Here is a 17,832-nt window from a genome sequence, read left to right on the forward strand (position 1 = left end):
TGTTAGCTTATAATGCTTAACTTACATCCTGACAGAGAGATGCATGTTTCTCACCTCCTGTTTGAAGGAACTGGTCTGAGACATGTCACCTTTTGGTAACCTGTTTTTACCTTACACACTCAAGAACATAATTTTCCAGTATAGATACATGACTCCTTAAATAGTATCTGTACATACATTTCACAATGATATTGATGATGAGTGTGACATCGGCTTTCATTTCTGACCTCAGATGACATTCTTTGGTGAACCAGAATAAGGAAATTCCTGTAACCCCACCACACTCCATTGTCACTAAGAAGTTCTTGGGTCATATACATAAAAATATTATTTCTGATCCTACAGGTCAAAACAAAAATATTTTTTTTAAATTTATTTTTGGATGACTCACTGGGTAACTGAATATTGCCATCTAGTCTCTTCTGATAGCTCTCACCATGACCATTAATGAAAGCAAGATACACAGCCTTGGCTTCTTTCTATATTGCTTCTTCAGTTCTCCAGCAGATGGGTTTAGAAATGGAGCAGCTTATTTCCTTCTAGCCTAGATAGCAGTACCAAGCATATCAGTTTGATTACACGCTTTTCTTTTGCAACCTGGGATGCTGGAGTTCTAAGATCATTCCTGAAGCATGCATTACTAAATGGCAGGATAATATATTCCTGTTCAGCCCATTTTCTCCTAAAATTTCTTGTCATAGAAATTAAATAGCAGATTAATAAATCAGGTCCAATCTATTCTGTATATGTTTCCTCCTGTCCTGTCTTGCCACATTCAGATCAATGGTTTTGCAGTTAAAAGATGGCTTGAATCATACATAGAAAATGAGAGACTCTCCAAACCTGCTAGTCCTCAATAAATCCTCAGGTTATATTTGTATTGAGTAACTAATCTGTTACTGATACGAACAGTTATAGTGCTCTGTCAATATTTCTTTTTTCTTCATGAGTTACCGCCACAGAGTCCCACATGCCCCGCTATGGAAACTTTTAAAGCAACAATTGGAAGTTACATGGTGTATGTAACTTCCTAGAGCCCTATGTCTCATAGATGGACGTTGTGAAACCCCAGCCCTATGCAACCACTGAATCTCTTTGTTTGCTGTCTGGAACAATAATGAAACAAACTTCTCTCTTTTCCCCCATTATATTAGATGCACAATCTCACTGTAAATAGCTTTTTTTTAAAAAAAGTTGCATTAAGCTTAGGCTGAAAAGTTTCTGGTTTATTATTTTACTTTAATGAATTTTTAAAATACTTTTGGTTAAAATGATGGAATTTAGAAGTTGACCCTCTTTCCCCATGATGATCTTCAGTTCATATAGACATGAAAAATTCCCTTTGTGGCTTGGGGGAAGGGAACTCAGCTTTATTATTTATTATGAACATTTATATTGCTGTAGTGCCAATATGGGACACCACTGGGCTAGGTGCTATACAGACATTGAAAATGACAGTCCCTCCTCCGAAAGAGTTAAAACACAGTATACAGCAGGTCAGTAAGACAAACGAGTTCAGGGTGGGTTGGGGAGCGTAAGAGGGGAGTGACAAACATAGGGAGTAGGCAATTCATAGCCATTAAAAACCAGGAATCACAGCTTGCCGCCTCCCTACCTCTTATTAAGTTGTAGTTTATTGTATGCAATATGGAAGAGGTAAGTTTTGCAAAGGGACTGGAAGGAGGATAAAATGGTAGCCTTAGGGATTTTGACTAGGAGTTTTTCACATACATGGAATGGCAGCAGAGGGGAGAGTGCAGAGAATTGGCCAAGTGGGCAGTCAGGGCTGACACTGGCAAAGTGAAGGCCATCTGATGACTCAAAATAGATCTGATAGGTAGGGAGGAGCTAAATGGTAAGGCTTCAAAGGCAAAAACAGGAAACTTGTGTTAAATGCAGTGGGGGATACAGCCAGTGGAAGGATACAAAGAGGGAGGTGAGTTGGTCAGAGTGATAAGCCAGGGAGATGATCCTGGTAGAAGAATTTAAAGGGAAAGAGATGAGGGTTCAATGTGCTTGGTATAAATGGCAGAGAGGAGGAGTAAAAAAAAATATAAGTGATTCAGAAGCTGAAATCCCTCTGAAGGTAAGTCGGACTTCGGATCCCAAGTCACTTGAGTACTTTTGAAAATTTTATCCATAGAGATTATTCTAGTCAAGGTATAAGGTGATGAGAGTCTAAAAAAGGGCTTTTGTAATCTGGACAGACAGAAAAGGCTGAATTTTTTAAATATGTGGATAAACATGGCAAGATTTGGACATGGCCTAGGTGTATACTTCTAAAGACAGCTGAGTTGAAGATTTCACCCAGAATATGGGCCTTTGTGATTGGTAGGATGATTGTGGTTTCCATGGTGATTGAGAAACTGGGCAGAGGTGAAGGCGTGGTGGGGAGATCAAAAGTTCAGTTCTGGATATATTGATCATAAGTTGTCAGCTGAACATTCAGAAAGAGATGTCAGAAAATTAGCCTATGATGTGGAAATGGATGGAGGAAGACAGGTCTTTAATAGAGGGAGATTCGCAAAATTGTCAGTACAAAAATGACATTTGAAGTCATGCTTATGGATAAGAGAACCTAGAGATACCGTGTCGAGAGAGAAGATCAGAAGGCGAAAGACACCAAGCCTTTTGGGACATCCACTGAAGGAGGGAGAGAGGAAGAGGAGGACCCACCAAATGAAGGGGCAGTCGTGTCTGCAAGGCCTTCTCACGAAGAGCCCCAAAAGATCCAAAGACTGTTTATAACTGGCTGTGGTAAGATGCTATTGTAGCTCAGGAGTCTGGGAGCTCACCTAAAAAGGGTAACTTCAAGCATATGTAGTATGGCTGCCAAGGCTTCTGATTACCAAGTATGATGCAAAATCCCAGGATGAAGAGGGTTCATCCTCTTGTAAAGAATCCCTATAAAGAGCTGTCAAAGTGAATTCCACTTTGGAATGTATTGTCTCCAAAGCACCACAACGCCTTCCTCTACAGCATGGGGCACAGGTCACTTGCTGGTGGATTCTCTGTACCTTGAAGTCTCTAAATCATTATTTGAGGACTTCAGTAACTCAGTCTTAGGTTAAGGGTCTATTACAGGAGTGGGTGGGTGAAGTTCTGTGGTCTGCGATGTGCAGGAAGTCAGACTAGATAATCATAATGGTCCCATTGGACCTTATAGTGTCTGAGTCTATGACCCTCCCTCCTCCTCTCTACTTCTGATCCCAGATCTAGACTTGGGAGGTAGAAAGGGCTGTGCTATTTATGTCATTTGTTTATGGAATACAAGGCTTGAGGGGATTTTCTATGTACTGTAACTGCCAACGACTGCTTAAGAGGGTTCCAAGGCTAATTCTACAATGGAGCTTTGTTGAGACAGTATATTTGGAGAACATGAGTTACTGTTGGCAAGTAATTCCTTTTTATACAAGTTAAGGAGTTGTTTCATTTGAATCATATTTTTACATTTCCTTCCTTCTGAGTTATCATTGATGATCTGTGATACTCAGAGCACTTAAAATCACAATCTTTTAAAAAACAAATCTATCTACTGGTAAATGTGAGAAACATATTTAGTTTGGTTTTGAGAGTGTTAATAAAACTTGAATTTCTAGGTGTAAACTGTAATTGTCTTCCTAATATAAATTTTCCCAACTGGAAAAAAATCGGAATAAGTCTGTCTCTAAACAGGAACCCTGAAGTCCCAAGTTCCTTCATCCATGTCCCAACCTTAATCTTGCTAGAGTTACAAAAGATTCCTTTTTCTGTGTAACCAGTTTAGAGAATGCAAGATGATCTGTGGGCACAGATCCAACAATGTTTTTACTCATATATCCAAGGCACGCGGTGCAACAATTTTTCTTTGCATTATGATAGCTATGTATGCGTATTTGCAAGAGAACAGCTTTTTGATCTTATCCCCCCTATTTGTATGGTCTAGGTCAGTGGTCCCCAAACTATGGGGCGTGCCCCTCTAGGGGGGCACAGAGGAACATTCAGGGTGTGTGCGGAGGGGCCCAGGCCAGCTCCCATGGGGGGTGGGGAGGGAGCACCACCAGCCCTGCTCTGTCCCCAGCTAAGCTCCGGCCCCAGCCACAGATCCACTCTGGTCCCCAGCCCAGCTCTGCCCTCATTCCGTTTCTGTCCCCAGCCAGCTCCAGCTCTAGCCCCAGCTCTGCCTTCAGCCCAAGCTCCTCTGCTGAGCCAACTGTGCAGTAATGAAGGAGGAGCCTGGACAGATTCCATTACTGGTAAGGGAGAAGAGGAGCGACAGGGAAAGTTTGGGCACCACTGGTCTAGGTGGAGAGGAGAAAGGGTTGGAGGGAAGGCTCCTAAAAAAGCATTAAGATTAAGAGGGAAAGTTGTGGAGTAGACAAGTTTCTGACTGGGAAGCAGAAGGTCAACAGGACCGAGGTAGGGAAACAAAACAGTAGACAGCAGGGGCGGAGGTGCGCCAGGCAGCCGATGAAGTAGTTGTCAGAAGGGAGGGAAGAAAAGGAATAGAACTAATGCTTTTTCAGTAAAATGTCTCTTGCTCGGCTCCCTCCTTCCCACCTCTTTGGATAGAGAACTTCCCAGTTGAGTAGTTTTCCTTCACCAGTCTTGCTGAGCACCTGCTCCATTGCTCTTTGGCTTTGGTCCCTGGCCTCGCCAAAGTCTGAATCCTCTTCTTGAAGGAGAAGGTGGTAGGCAGCAAATCCCTCCCATCTGCTGCTTCTCACCCTATTCAGAACTCCCAGATCCCACTTCCTAGCACATAGTATCAGGTCCTTGGATGTCATAGATGGGCAGCAAGAAGTGGAGCCACCTCAAGGAGAGAGAAGTAAAATTAAAATACTTAAACTTTTTTTCTTTTTTTTTACTTTCAGGAATGAAATAAAAATCCTACAATTATTGTTCTACAGCTCAAGAGATTCCTGAGTTTGAAGAATTTCTTTAGGAAGTAGAGCCACACTTGAAGATACTGCAAAGTACCTTGCTTAAAAGCAACATAAAGAGAATCTTCATATTATTTCTTGAACAATATGCAGTTCTACTCTACTCCACACTATACATCTATGTTAAATTGTTATTTTTCTAATTTGTGATCAGGGCATACAGCTCAAATAAACCATGAAAAACCCACACTTGTTTCTATTGACTAATAATAAGTTATATAAGTATTATTGATGATGTGCAACACTGTTTAATACAGCTCAGCTAGATTTTGTAGCCATTCCAAACACACCTCCTATTGATATCGATGGGCTTTGCCTGCACATAACAATTTGCAATGTGGAGCCCACTTATTTCTATATTTTGTTTCCTCTCTTTCATGTTCTCTAGTCCTTAGATTTAAAACTCCTTTTCTATGACACAAGACTGAAGGTTGTATTTATTCAAACTTCAACTAAGTTACAGTGTGTCATATTTTAGAGGAAGTAACGAAACCATTTATATTAGATGTGAACCTATCATCTGACTTTCCTTTTTTTGAACTTTGTGGAATTCAGTGCTCTTGAAAGTTGCTGTGCTGAGACTCCTATGTCTACAGAATAGCTACAACACAAGCAATGACAGCACCAGTTTCTACATACTGCTCCACAAATGTGCCACAACCTTCATTTAGCAGGACCAACTATGAGAAGGTTGTGGCAAGTTTCTGTGGCAAACCAATTCTTGGCCTCTGTGCTAAAACCGCCACCCAGATTGTCAGTGAATGCCAATGATGTTGTTTTGCATGACCTGGATGAATATGTAGTGGGTACTAGACTGAGTTTACCAACATATTTCTAAAAAGGTCACTGTAGGAAAGTGCAGTGGCCTTCCTCCGAGCCTGGGCCCGAGGAAGGGCCAGAACCCCGGGGCCGGACAGTAAAAAGGCCAGCAGCCCAATCTGCCCGGCAACCGGGAGGCCGGCTAGCGATAGGTCCTGCTGGCCGACCAATCCGGCAACCAAGGGGTGGAGCCTCAGCCAGGGCTGAGAGTATAAAAAGCAGGCCCCACAGCTCAGAGAGAGAGAGGCTGCTGTTGGATGCAGATGTACTGTCCCGCCAGGTGCAGCAAAGGCCTGAACTGGGGCAGGCCGCTGCCCCAAGCAAGTGCCTCCTGGAGCGAGGACTCCAGGAACGGCCCAAGCAACCAACCCCTAAGGTTTGGATAGGGCCTCCTAGACTGGCCTAGGCCTACAGGCCCCAAGGACTGGGCCAGGCCTCTAGGCCCCAGTGACTGGACCGAGCCCCTTGAGTCTGAGGGCTGGGAAATTTCCCCCCCACCCCCCAAGGCTGGCCCCGACCTGGAGGAGCTGCCTGATGCCAAGCCCCCAGAGACAGGACAGGACCTGGAGGAGCTGCCTGAGGCTGAGCCAACCCCTGTGACCTGGAGGAGCTGCCTCTCACAGAGGAGCCCCCCACCTTGCCACCTGTGGATGAGGAGTGGCTGGCGGGCCTACCCCAGGCCGTGTACCCCAGTGACCCCGAGGACCCGGCCGACACAGGTACCTGGGGATACAGGAAGGAAGTGGCCCAGGGACAGCCATAGCCATGGCTGAGACAGGGGCAAGACCCCGTTGGTGTGTTGCGGCGGGAGCCCCGCCGACTCAGTGGCAACACCTTTGCCACTGTTAGGGCCCAGGGCTGGGATGCAGTGGAGTCGGGTGGGCCTGTGTCCCCATCCCCTCCCCTCTGTCCTTGCCACCCAGAGAGTGAGCACCGTCCCCTGCTCTCCTGACTAGAGGACACTGCTTGCTTGCCCGCCCTGCCTCAAGGCCGGGGCGATAGACTCATATCAGACGCTAACATTTCCCTTTTTGGAAGGTGCAGTGGCCTTCCTCCGAGACGGGGCCCGAAGAAGGGCCACAACTGCGGGGCTGGACTGGACCCCGTGCTACAATCACCAAACAGTCATCAAATGGAAAACCATTTGGCTACCAAAAACTTGAGCTGGATTCAGATTTCCATCCTAGAGGTGAACTTCTATTTTCTATTATTAACCTCTTTAAACATTCTGTTTCCTTCTGTTCTAGAAATTACTTACGACAGTCATAAATTAAAATGAATAGTTAAGACTAATTCCGAAGAAGAAGAAGAGACTTGAGGGAGCCTTTTTATTTTCCTGAGACTTGTTCAGACTTTGTTAGTAAACTTTCATCAGCTGTGCCATTCATATAACAGGTACATCCCAGGTGAAAATTCCTTGTTCTGTCTAACAGGCAGAGGCTCTTCATCTGTAGAAGAGTTATGACTCCTCCTCCTCTACCCCCATAGAATATAGATTGAATAGTTAGTTTTATTTTGATTTTTCAAAAAACCTCTCAATTTAAAATGATTGTTGACCAGTCAAACAGTCACAGTTTCAACTTTTCACTAGTATACTCATGTCTGCATTGTAGTGGGCTATTAAAGCTGTCTGAAAAAGTATTGCTTGATGTCTGAAAGCACAGTCAGCAATCAATAACTTGAAATTTGTGCCACTTAAATCCTTTAAGATTTGGCACATCATTTTTTATTTCATTCAATCTGCTCACTGTAGAATGAAAAGAGTTTTGAACCATTGCCACAAAGCACATTTACATGTGAAACAATATTCATTTATATAGTGGCAAGTATATCATTTTGACATTTATTTTCAATATTAATTGTACTTACTGATTAATGTTTTGTACAAATTGTAAATTTATTCAAAATATCTTAATAGGTGACAATATTTTGGTAGCTATATGCAACTATGGAGACTAATCATAATGCACAGAAAGCATCTGCAACTATTGACTAGAACGAAATAGGAAGCTGCATTCTGGGTGATGCATGCACCCATAGGCAAAGGCTTCTGCATTGGAGTCCTGCTTACAGATCATATTCCACATGCACCTGCACATTAAAGACAAAGTTTAGCCAACTTTCTTATGTCTGTATGTGTGCACAACTTCACTAGAATGTTGAGATGTCTGTTGAATGGAAAATTCCTCTCAACTTAATGTATGTAGTGCTAATGGAATGTTGGGAGAACTTTAGTGTATCAAGTAACAAAAACTAAGTGTGCATACACAAAATACTTTTTAAAAAACCCTTTATCACTCCTTCAGGTTGAAACTGATGTTCATGTACTACTGAAAAGCACATATGCTACGTGGAGCTTGTCCCCTTGAAATTTTAAGTTTCTACAATCTCCTCCTGAGACACTGTAGCATTTATATATATATAATGGCAGAAATGAATGATTTTTCAGTTTTCCAACTTGAAAATGGTGGAACCATTTTTGGTTAGATTTTAAAAAAAGGATTTCAGACTGGGGACAAATATGCCAAATTTCAGCCCAAAAAGCAAAAGTTTGAAAAAGTTTAAGCATCTGGAATTGTAAACTATTGAATTAATATAGAAGTCTAATAGAATTAAAATGAAAATGCTTGTGGAATCTTGACCTTATAAGCTTAACATTGTAGGCTTCAATACACATTCCACCAAAAAAGTATGGTACATGTGTTTACTTTCAAATATGGCTGAGATAGTGCAGTCACATAGACACATTGGACATCCTTTTCTTTCTCTTTTTCCCCTGCATCCCAGGTCTTCAAACACATTCCACTGCAATGGAACACTCCTCAGTAGTATTTTGTCTCCTGCCGATTCCTCCTTTTCAGTTAACAACAACCAAAAGATGCTGGAACCTGTATTCTGTTGGTACCTCAGCAAGCCTTCTATGTCATTGCATAGGATACCTATGATGAAAAATAACACTTTCAGTGGTTTTTTTTCATTATAAACCTTTATTTTATTTTAATATTAAAGTAGCACCTACAAGGTTCAACCAAGATTGTGGCCTTCTTCTGTTAGGTACTGTGCATGCACATAGTAAGTGAAATTCACTGCCTCAAAGGGCTTACAATTTAAGAGAGCCAGACAGACAAAGAGTAGGAGAAAGAAATCAGTAATATCCCCTTTTTACAGAGGCAGAACCTAATCCACAGACATTTAAATGAAGGAGTCCAGTAGAAAAAGGCAAACTCCCCTTGAAACTGTATTTTGAAAAGCTCTTTTTGGAAACACAACCTAAGACAGAGTATTGTATAAGATATTTTGGTTGTCTATTTGAAGGCTGCAGCCTGACTGTTTTTCTATTTTTTCTTTTCCCTGTTTCTTAGACACCTTTTGAGGAAGAAAAAAACCACTTAAATGTGGTGTTTTGGTGCTTCATAATACACATTACTATTCTTCTGTCAGTCTGACCAAGGTAGCCCAAGGTTCACATCACACAGATTACAAAATAACCATGTTCAGAGAGAATGATATTGTTCAAATTACTTTATATTTTAGCAGTTCTGTGGGCTCTCCTGCTTGCATTCCCTGCTGACTAGGTATCATGATTTGACTTTTTTTTTTTTTTTAAAGGCTTGCTCCATCTTGTTACGAATGGTGACTGATCAGATAATTAGCCATGTCATAAACTTGGAGGGGCTTGTTCTCCAGAGCAGTGAGTACTTTGCTGCAGCTTTAAATTTAATATGAAATCTGTATATTTATTTTGATATTTGTTTCCTTTTCGTCTCATCAGCCATAGTTTCTTGTGCTTTCTCCATGATCTCAGTTCTTGTATGAATTTCAGGAATGTTACAACTTATGAGAGAGACTTCCTTTTCTTCCTCACTTGGGGCTAATAGATTCCTAACCTTTATGCAACTATAAACAATGCAGCTTAATTGGCCCTGTCTACACTACAGAACTTGCTGTGTTCTGAAACATGATGTTTAAAAAACTACAGGTGGGATTCCCATTTCGAATAGACATAAAATTAATTTTGAAGGCTTGGTAATGTCTGTTTTTATGAACCTTGATTATTATTCTTATTTAACATTTATATTACTGTAGTGCCCAGAGGCTCCAATCAGGATCAGGGCCGTGTTCTGCTAGGTGCTCTACAAGTACCAAAAAAATACATAGTCTCTACTGAAGAGCTTGTAGTCTCTTAGTACAACTGTGTTAGCTGTGTTTTAAACACCTGTTCAAAATAAGAGGTGATGGCTAATGTGGTATAAATTTAGACTCCAAATTCCTTTACTAGACTAGATTTAAAGCCATTTACCAATGTGTAAAGAAATCTCAGTTGGTGAAACTTTCACAAAGAGGAATCAAAAGAAGGTGTACATTTAAAACAAACAAAAAAGATGTCTGTTTTAACTTATGCTTTCTTAAATGCTCCAATCAGTTGCTTGTTTTTGTACACCTTGATTACTGGGTGTGTAAGTTACACTTCAGACTGTCTTACATTCAGTTTGATTCACTGAGCCAAATTCAGAGATTATATGTATGGGAATGTGTGAGCATGCATATTGGTAATTTGGTATAACACTCCCTCTTGACTGGATGAAGTTTGTCTTGCTCTACACTTAAAAATTTTATCACTATAGCTGAGGTGGTTAGGTGTGATTTTTATTTTTTAACTAAGTTATTCTAGCATAAACCCTCGTGTGGATGCAGTTATTTTTATACCACACTTATTTTTATGCATCCACACTAGAAGAGTTTTTGTAATGTAGAGAAGGCCTTAGTTGTGTAAAGTACATGTTGGTGGGGAGGGTGGAAGATGTAACTTACATCAATTATGACTCATGCTAGACTTAGATTCACTTTTCAATTTGGTCCACCATGTTTAAAATCCATTTCTGTAGTGAAGATGGGTCTGGTCAGATCATGTCATCAGAAGGAATGCAAGTCTTCCATAAGTAACGGCAAAGAAAACAAATTATGAAATGAATGTCCAATATTTTAAGGGAGAAAACAGGGGACTGTTTTTTTCAGAGATGTTCCCAGTGACTTCAGTTGATGTACTGAAAATCAGACCCTGGATCCCTCCTATCCATTGTTAACTAAGTAAATCAAAAATAAGTAATCAGAAATTTGATCTTGTTTGTATATGAGAAGGCTCTTTCTGTGGTATAAACACAAAATATACATATTTTAATTAAAGGTTCACTGTCACATAATTTTGGCCCAACATTTAGGTTCTGAAAGATGAGACTTTGAGAGCCTAATATTGACATAAATGTTTTCATGCTTTAAAAATTTCAGCAAAAAACTGTTCTCGTTGAGTTTGTTTGCCCTGAAGTGATTAGAGTTACTCAGAAAGCTGTACAAATTGATATTCTTGATGTTCTATACCCTCCCATCCCTTGGATGAATGAACTAGCCAGCCTGAAGCAAGGGCAGAGATGGAGTAAATGGGCAAAGCTCCATTGATTCCAAAGCAATATAAAGCTTCAGAGTGAAAGAAGCCAGCTATGCTGATTTATACCAGCTGAGGAACTTGTCCATTATTGTTAGGTAATTATTTCCATTTTAGCTCTTAAACTATTTTAGCATTGTACTGTCTTAAAATGTACAAAAAAGTAGTTTTGATCCTACCTTGCTTTAATATCCCATCTTTGATTTATGAATAACCCTTGATTACTAACAGTAAAGTAGGCTGATTTTTATTTGTTTGCATCACGGCTATTTTAAAATAACTAGCTATCCAATAGGTACTAGAGATTAAACTACCTGTGCATATTAGGAATAAAGTCTCAAATTTGCAATTTAGGAGATATCCAGCTATAACTGCTCAAATGTTTTCTTTATATGAGGCAAATACGTTGATTCTTTTGCCTGTAAGTTTCATGTACATATGAACTAGTATTTAACATGTCATCACCAATATTGTTCCTCTTGTATGTTTTTAACTGCTTTACAGCAATTTACCGTTCGCATTATTCACTTTCATGTATTTTATCATAGGAGCATGAATTACTTTCAGTAGCAACTAGGGGGCTCTATCAGTCCACCTTTGAGATAATAAGAAACACTAGAATGGTATAGGCAGATTCAGTTTGTCTAAAACATACCTTTTTGCCTACATATTCAGGAACTGTATATAGTAGAATTCTAAGCAAAAATAAAATAAAGCATGTATTTAACACACGACTTGGTAAGTGGCTAGAATATTTTCCCATTTTTAATTTCTCTCTGAAGGTAAATGGATAGCAGTAGCTTTATATTCTGATTTTTATTCCATATTTTTGAATTCTGGTGCAGTGTTTCAGTATTGTTATCCATTCTCCTATTGAAATTCAAAACCAGCTGATGCATATTGATGGGGTCTATTCTGTCATGTATAAGATCACTGAAGAACACAGCAACTTTATTATCTAGCTGGCCAGATAATATTTAAAACATAACATTTCTGATTACTGTAGCTGGCAGTTTTGTTTGGAAAAACTATTAGGTGAACAAGCTCACTTAAAATTCTGTGAATTCATAAAGAGTGCAGGCTTGATTAAAGCCTATGGAGGGGGGAAAAAAAATTTAAATGGAGGATCCTGAAGCTTAATCTTCTCCTCTCATATTTTCTGACATTTCTGTGGTGGAATGGCATGTAATGTTAATAATTTGAATCAGTCTTCCTGTCTTTGTGCCCCTTTTTTTCCTCTGACACTTGTTGAAAGCACTAAACCCACTTAAATGACAGGTTCAGTAAAAACTCCATCTTGTTTCAGGGCCACAAAAGCCCATTCAAGGCTTCCTAAACTCCTCAAAATTGATTTTTGGGGATTGTGCAGGTTTTTGTTGTTGGAAGGATGGACAGCATTGTTACTTAATCTGACCTTTACAGAGGTTAAATGCCTTGGGCCAAATCTTTATGACTTATTCAAGCAACTGCTTGTATTGACTTCATGGAATGAAGGTAAATTCAGAACAAGTAAAGCAAACAAAACTCCCCCCCCCCCTCCCCCCGTCCCTTAATGATTTCTGTATCTTGTCTCTTCTTCTCTGTTTCTTTCATACTGTTGGAAGAAAAGAGCCCTTAAAAGTACTGTTTTCTGGACTCTTTCCTATTAGTCTCTTGCTCTGTCACTCTGTTCAGCCACAGAATCACTCCACCTGTTCCTTCCCAAAAGAATTACATTTAGAAGACATTCATGGCATTGTTGTTTTTCTCAACATCAACATATTTTCATTCAGGAACTCCATCAGATCCACACGTAATAAAATGAATATTTCTTCTGGCTCAATGGCTTTGACTTCAGTATTTTCATTCAGGTTCACTCCATGAAGAGAGTCTATGGCAGGGATGACAAACGTATGGCCTGCAGGCTGGATGCAGCCCAGTCAATGTATTAATTCAGCCCCCATGTCAATTTACCATTCCATTGTCATCTTGGACTGCTGCCAGCAATAGCAATCGACACAGCACTCCAGCACTGTAGCTTTTGCACATGGAAGCTGGTTGTAAAGCAAAATTGACTAGTATTTAAGTCAGCTTAATTTTTCAGGTGATTCCTTTTTAAAGTGTTTGGTGTAGAATGACCCTTCACTTACAAACGGATGGGGATACAGAAGGAAAGCCATTAGGATTCTGCATGGAATAAATCCAGAATATGCCTTTTATGTTTGTAGCACTGGCCTGGGGATCCCATTTGAAAATGTCATTCGGCCCTCACCATAGAATGTTTTTTTTATATCTCTAGCCTCCTGAGTGCATCCAGCTTCATGCAATAAGGCGAGTCTATCCTGAACACTGGAATGCTAGTATATGTTGAAGGGTCTGTTTGCCTAAACTCACTTTGAAAGAAAGTTTTCTGAAGCTTCCCTTTTACAGCGGACTTAGTGTGTCAAATAGTCCTCTTATCATCACTACATTTTATCTTAGTGACCTTTATTTTCTATTGTTATAGAAAAGGAAAAAATATCCTTTTGATGAAAATAGAAAACATCTATGAAGTGTAGGTCTTGGATGAAATTTATTTTTTAATTCACATAGATTTGGAAATTAACAAACTGAATGAAAAGCTGCATTTTGTTATAAACACTTGATAAAATGATACCAGCCACCACAGACATAGATAGCTTAAAAAAAAAAAGTTATTCAAAAGTGAAGTACCAACATCAATGCCAACACTCAGAGCCATAACCAGGGTGAGGTGAGCAGGGCAGCCATCCAGGATGCAAAACTGTGTGGAGGAAAAATGGGATGGAAACAAAGGTGACATGTAAAGCCCCGCACAATGGAGCTCCATCAGGCCAGCTCCGCATGGCAGGATTTGGGGAGGGAGCACCACCTCCATCCCTGACTCACCTCAGCAGGCCACCCAGCTTGTCTGGGTTGGAGGGGGACACAACCAAATATCTGAGGGGTCATGTGACCCCACATGCCCCGTCCTCCACATGTCACCTCAGTGCGGAAAAATTATTTTAAAAAACAGTAGGGACACAAATATGCTTGCTCCCCTTGGCACTAAATGCCTACTTATGGCTCTGCCACCAATCAACCATCCTTGAGGACCAAGAGGCAGTGAGGGCCATCATCATGGAGGCTGACGTTCACAGTGAGCTTGGGGTCTGCCTTGTTTCTAGGGGGACACCCATCCACATCTTAAAAACCAGCGTTATAATTGGCATCATTGCTGGCAGTCTCCACAGAGACAGAATAACTGTAGAAACTGGCTAATTATTGAATTGACAGATTGGACTGGATTCTGGTACACCAGTGTAAATCTGGAGTAAGCCCACTGAAGTCACCACTATAACTGAAAGCAGAATGTAAGCCAGAGATTGAATTTCCACCTCATTTCTGGAGGCAAATCTCTCCAGAGCAATATTTTAGGCATGTTAGCAGAGAAATGTGGGTAGGCTTGTGCTTCAACTGCCTATGCTATTCCTGTTCTGTAGATAATGGGACATCAGTGTCTAGTGTTTTCAGTCTGGTACCTAATCACGAAAAAGAAAGCCACCTGAAAACATTATTTGTTGCAGCGTATATTTAAACAACACTAAGAGGACATGACAGGCACTTCATTTCAGTAGGGCTGCATACCTTGAATGCCTTATGAGGCATGAGGCCAATGTACAAGTGATTTCAGCTATCCCAGAAATACAATACTCTCCTACAAAGATGCTATAACATCTGCACTGCTTGATTGCAACTAGATTTAAACTATTTTTCATTTTTAATAGGGAAAGGTTATACCCAGAGATTTACTAAGGACAGAGTTAAGTCAACAATGGTAAATAAGAACTCTAGTTGTAGAAAGAATTAAAAAAATATTTCATTTTTGTTACAGTGCAGAAGTCCTTGTAATTTGTAACTAATTTTCTCATATCCACTTTCCTATTAAAGAGTCTATGTGAAGGGGAGCAATTAGATATTCAGAAGAAACTTTTATTTAGTCCTGTGGCTTCTGCCTTGGCTTTGTTTCAAAACAGAGTTGGGCTGTTAAATCTGTCTGAAGTAATGGGATTTTAACCTTTTTCACCTTTCATGGGCTGCTAGTTTTTCAGTGTTTGCCAAAAAGATATGAAAGAGAAGAGTACTAACAGAATATTTGTAGAACTTTGAATGCACACATTTCTAACTGGCTTTTTTTTTTTTTGGGGGGGGGGGGGGGTTCATAACCATGTCAGTATCATAGATCTGACTTTTAATGTTGTCAAATATAAATTCCAAAATAGTAATAAAACACTCCAGAAATGTATTTCCTGGAGGATCATTGCTCTTCTTATGTGGTAAAGTTACTCCGATCCATATCCACAAAGATATTTAGGTACTTAACTAACATTGAAATCAATGGGAATTAGGTACCTAAAGACCTTTGAAGATCTGGACTTCAGCCTTTAGTTTCATGGTTTAGAACACCATCCAAGGTAAGTGGTCATTAGCTCAGAAGAGCTCTGTTATGTTACTACTTATATATACACCAAGTAACACTGTTAAATTTACTACATAACAGTAATATAATATCAAGTTACTACTTTTTTGTGGTGGATTTGCAAATAGTGAGCCTGATTTGCTTGTCATTTACACTTACTTTACTCTGGTGTAAATCCCTTTATTGGAGTTATTCTTGATTTATGCCAGTGTAAGTCATATGGGAATCATGCCCGTTATGTCATAAGGTATTTATATCAGCTGCATCATACACATTATGCCCTTTGATAATGTGAAAATTGGAACGGAAAAGAATAAACCTCATCATTGTGTAACATCCAATCCAATTTATACTGAAACATTTGCAAGGCCAATTTGCTTCACTGTTTTAATTAACAACTGTTTCAAAAGCTAGAAACAATAATTTGCTGAACATAATACTGTAAATGTCACTAAGTTAGTGCACATTAAATATTTTAAGGATTCTGGGATTTAGCGATAAATTAAAATATGAAGGACAGATGAAAAAATCATGTCATGACCATTTGCACTCAGTAACATTTTATGAATATATCTGTTGTATGGTATGCAGAAGTTAATAATTTTTTTCCACATTGGATTAATATGTATTTCTCACCTTTGAAGTGTTAATTCTTTGTGACATTACAATAAATTGCATAGTGATGTCACAGATTATGATTTAATCTATGAAATAAACAGCAGGAATGGATGAGCTTCTAGGGAACAATGATTCTTTTTTCATGCAGATTTTTCTGTTCAGAAAGACTGATGGAAGGAAAAAAATGGGAAAACTTCCTATTTAGAAATAATTCTGCCTGTGTTAGATTTTCTGTATTTCCTAATATATGACAATGATTCTGAACTTGTCTTAATGACAAAACGTATCCTACAAAATGGTTATAACTGGTCAGCTTGATTCACTTTCTTATAAAAAGAAACAAACAAAATTCACCTTAAAGAAAAGTATATTTTTTAGCCAAATGGGAAACAAAGCTTGTTGTCAAACATACCCAGGAAAATACACTTATTTTTGTTGGTGGTGTTTTTCTGTCTGAACTCCAAAAAATTTATAAAAGTTGAAAAATATAAACACTTGAATGAGGTTTTGCTGTATGTGAAAACTTGAGAAAATCTGGAAGCTTGCAGTATTTTAGCTTAATTACATTTTTGTTGGGTTTCTGGGGAACTCCATGTAGTAGCAACTGTGGGAAAACCACTAAATAGCTCTCTGTTTGAACCATCTGTCATGAATATGTGACATATGTTTGCTTTGTTTATTCAGGAGCCAAGTGTAAATTGATACACTGAACTAGAATTCTGTCCAAATGGTGGCATATACGGGCCATCTAATAAACCTGTGTACACACAAATATCTGTATACCTATAAAGTTTGCTAGTGATTTACAGTTCACTGAAAGTGGTGCTGATTACTTGGTTACATACCTTTCTGTAACCAGACTCAGCACACTATATACAAGTGGGACATGGGGGGGTGACTTTCTGTTCTCTAAGGACCTGAGTTGTGTTTGAATGTAGGAGAACCCCAATATAAAACACATCTAACCCCCTTGCTAACCTCTAAACAGACTTTTCTTCTTTGTAGTACAAAGTACATTTTTATATTTCTTAATGAAATATGGAATGGAGGGCCTGCTGAGTGTCCCTCTGGTCTCCCATGATTTAATTCCTCCATTTTAAAAAAAAAAAAAAAAAAAGGCGAGAGACTGCAAAAATAAGACTGGGCTATAGGAACAATCATGGATTTCATGTGGGAACAGGATGAGGTTCCTAGGTACGTACTAAAGCACGGTCTTGCTTTTTGGCAAATTATCATTTCCCAAGGGCACCCCGGGCTGACTGAAGGGGAGCCACCCTCCTGATCAGTGGTGAGGAAAAATATATTGCACGGTTTAACTTTTGAAGGGGCTAGGGCGGTAGCATGTACTTGAAATCTCAGCAGATGCTGGTTTAAATGGGTCTTCTGCTGGCTGCATTGGTCCTTTTTGCTTCCTCCCACAGCCTGAGGAAGGGAAGAGGAGGGTGTGTGCTGCTCTTAAATGCACTAAGCGAAGTCCGGACTCCAATCGGGAGTGACATCCAAAAGTTTCTATTTCAGACAGCGGGGGGAGCTGGTTCGTCTGGGTACAGAAGTAGGAGGCATCTTTCCGCACCCCC

This window comes from Emydura macquarii, unplaced genomic scaffold (assembly GCF_026122565.2).
Source record: "Emydura macquarii macquarii isolate MOO-44397 ecotype Brisbane River unplaced genomic scaffold, CSIRO-AGI_Emac_v2 contig_3692, whole genome shotgun sequence".
Lineage (NCBI taxonomy): Eukaryota > Metazoa > Chordata > Testudines > Chelidae > Emydura > Emydura macquarii.